This window comes from Tiliqua scincoides, chromosome 1 (genome assembly GCF_035046505.1).
Source record: "Tiliqua scincoides isolate rTilSci1 chromosome 1, rTilSci1.hap2, whole genome shotgun sequence".
Lineage (NCBI taxonomy): Eukaryota > Metazoa > Chordata > Lepidosauria > Squamata > Scincidae > Tiliqua > Tiliqua scincoides.
Genome location: NC_089821.1, coordinates 207,518,738 through 207,522,432, shown reverse-complemented (window position 1 = coordinate 207,522,432; position 3,695 = coordinate 207,518,738). Strand labels below are relative to the sequence as shown.

The window sequence follows — 3,695 nt, the reverse complement described above, 5'->3', positions numbered from 1 at the left end:
CAGATGTGATACACCAGGAATATGCGAAGACATTTGGTGCCTATACTAGATCAGGGAGCATATGTATTCATATATCGTGTTCACCCAGGTGCACATTTGCATTGTGAATCCAAAGCATCTCACCTGCCATTGATGGATGGGGATGCCGTTTCCTACCCCTCTTGTCATGCAAATGTAAATGCACATGTACATTTTTGCACACACCTATGACCACTGGTGTAGCTAGAGGAGGGCTGGCACACTAAGTTTTGCAGGGAGCCTCCCTGCAGCGTGCAAGCGGCTACTTCCCCTCCCCTTGGGAGCTATTCACCTGCATTTCCCCCCCCCAACATAGCTCCAAAGGGGAGGGGAGGAGCCAGTTGCATGCTGTAGGGAGGCTCCCTGCAAAACTTAGTGTGCCGCCCCCAGCTACGCCAGTGCCTATGACACAGTGCTAGGATGTGCCTTTCTGAATCGGAATCTCAGAGACAGTCGCCTTTAACCTGCCTGTACCAGCCTAAGAACTGGACACTTGATATGCAGCGGTTTATGGCACTACCAGATCCTTTGTAGATTCATATAATTGGCTTCCTGTCCCATCCCTTCCGTTGCTCTTGCTAGCCAATGGTAACTGAATATCCAAGTAAAGGTGACGTGGTTTGATACTATAAAACATCCAGCCACAACATTATCTAAGAGGATGACATTTATTTCAGTGATGCTTCCCTTTGCTACAGGAAGTGAAGTGAGACAGACAATGTCTCCAGTAGAAGACAGGAGAGGCCCATGATGTGTGGGCAGGTTTCCTATACGATCTGATGCTGTGTTATATTTTACTTTGGATTTCAGCTTGCCACTGACTTCTACTTGACCTTTTGGATTGTATAATTGCATTGTGTGCAGCCACAGTTCAGTGGGATTTTTATGATTGCAGAAAAAAAAAAAACCCATTGCAAAAGTAACTCTTTCATGCTGTTTTGCATTCAATGGTCAGTACTGAGACTGAGCATAGAGGTCTGGTTGAACTGTGACTTTATAAACTCAGGTTCCTCGCACTATAAAATAACAATCAGCAACACTGCCATGTAGGCAGTCCAATATCAATCTGTCAATAAATATGATGCTGCCAAATTACCTTGTATGGGTAAATAATTGGTATTCAGATGTATTTTCTTTTAAAAAGCTGGGAAGGAGGCCTAGCAAAAACAAAACAACTACCTTGCACCTGGGGATTTGATTTGCAAATTGAAAACAGCACAGGATATGGGTATACTTTATTGCAGGAATGAGAACTTGAGTCAGTGACTCAAACTTGAGTCGCGAAAATGCGCTTTTTTCAATGATTCTTTGACTCATGAATCATAAGCATGGAAGACTGAAAAACACTCTTGTCAGGGGCCCTCTGGCTTGGCACTTGTCCCTACACATGCTAACTCCCATTTGCCTGTGTCTGGGTGTGCTTGCTTACTGTTTTCACAGCATGAAAAATCTCGTGGGGCCAGCATTCAAACCAGGCGAGCAACAGGGAAGTTCCAGCCAGGAGGCAGTGAAGGGTTAATGTTTGCTTTTGCAGAGGATGGAGGGGTGAGGCAGAAGCGGGTCTCTGATAGGAAGCAAGGAACTGATGATAATTGGATCTTTGGTTGAGGGAGCACAGGAGGAGTCCAAGGGGGTTCTTGCCTTTTGATTGGCTGGAGAAACCCAAAGAGGGGGAGAGAGGCAGTTTGTAGTGATCACGCTTGCCAACCGCATGGCATGGCTGCTGTAAGCTCCATTGTTACTTGGGAGGAGGGAGCCTCATTGTACCACCAGCTCCAGTGGGACTACTTCTGAGTAGAAATGCAAAGGGTTAAGTTATCCTGGTAAGCCTTGCATCTACTGCACATGACCCTCCTCCCTCTTGCCCCTTCTGTCCCCACTCTCACACAGTCCCTTCCACCCCTCCCACCCTGTTTACAGATGGGACGGGGCAGCAGAGGAGTCTTTAAAGTGAACTCTCTCTCTCTCTCTCTCTCTCTCTCTCTCTCTCACACACACACACACACACACACACACACACACAGAGCTCAGCAGCAGCCCTGTTTTTTCTGTGAAAGACTTTTAAAAGGGGTGGTGTTGACTCAACTTTAGTCTTTTAGAGTCACTAAAGGGCGACTTAGTGACTTAGAAAGTGCTCCCATTATGACTCTTTTTTGAGTCATGTCATGGTGGGGGGCAGTGAGAGACTCGAGTCAAGCCCCACTGGACTTTCCCATCCCTGCTGTATTGTAGTATTAGGTTATAGGGTGCCTCAGTGTGAGCTTCTTACTTAAACAGTGAAGGTGACAGGGCTACACGTAAAAGTCTAGACCAGTAGTGCTCAAACTTTTAGCATCGAGACCTTCCTAAATATAATTTAGGAAGCCTCACTTCACCAGCTTCTCAAGCTTCTGTGACTCTAATGGTGATTTGTCAATTGTGCTTCTCCCCTCCAAGTAGCAGCTTGTTTAACCGTTGATGCACATGGCCTAATTTACACTGTCAGTTTTATGAACCACCAAAAATTGAGTTGTGATTCACTGGCCACAGAGTCATAGTTTGAGAACCACTGGTTTAGAATCTCTAGACCAGGGGTGTCCAAACTTTTTGGCAGGAGGGCCACATCATCTCTCTGACACTGTGTCAGGGGCTGGAAATAAAATTTGAATAAATTTACATAAATAAATATATTAGAGATGGAATTTATATGAATGAATGAAGGTCTTGCAATAGCTCAAGGCCTATAAAAGGCCTTGCACAAAGCAAGCCCGGTGTTTTCTTCACTGCCACTGCTGCATCACAGATGTAGGACAACAAGCAACCCTCATCCCACAGCTCATGCAAGAGGTCGAACAGTCACCCTCATGCTGAGAACACTCATTGCATCAGTCCAGTGCATCAGTCCAGTGCAGGCTCCACCAAGTCTCCGGAGGGCCAGAGGCTCATTGGGCCAGAATGGGAGTTCCTGAGGGCCGCATGTGGCCCCCAGGCCGGGGTTTGGGCACCCCTGCTCTAGACAAATGAGAAAAGACAAATGAAACTCTCCACCCACAGCTTGATAGTAGGTAGCCATGGAGAAAATCTCAAACCCCAGAATTAATCTGGGGAAGGATGATTTCCTTTTCATTGTGAATCATGGTGTGTGTGTGTGTGTTTGTATGTGTGTGTTCAATGTTTGGGTTTCCTCAGAATGGGGGTAAGGCCCTACAAATTTGGAAAAGTTTTTTTTGTTTTGTTTTAATGCAACCTCACCAAAATTGACATGGTTGGCAACCTTCAGTCTCGAAAGACTATGGTATAAGCCTACAGCATCTGGTATTCCCAAGCGGTCTCCCATCCAAGTACTAACCAGTCCTGACCCTGCTTAGCTTCTGAGATCAGACAAGATCAGGCATGTGCAAGGTAACAGTTGCTGCAATACTGGATCCAAAACCAGTATTTTTTTTTAATTTTAATTTTTGTTTTAGACTTATGGTAAAGACTGTATGTCATGAGAGGCCCTGAGGACAGGGATTGCTGCCTGTAGCCACTGAGACTGTCTCTTTCAGTTCAGACGTCCAGATGCCATCAGGTCCTTTGGGCTGGAAAAGTCACCAGGCTAGTTAGACCCAGAGGCTGCAAACAGGCTCATCAATAGCTGTGTCAACAATGGGTTTGGTCTCCGCTGCTCAGTTGACTTTGAATTGCTTTGCCTGGTT

The 3,695-nt window shown here is 46.0% G+C and overlaps 1 pseudogene; it reads right to left on the bottom strand.

Moving 5' to 3' along the window:
• Positions 1–3,297: 3,297 nt before the first annotated feature.
• LOC136637922 (5S ribosomal RNA) lies at positions 3,298–3,417 on the bottom strand (annotated as a pseudogene).
• Between the last annotated feature and the right edge of the window lie 278 nt (positions 3,418–3,695).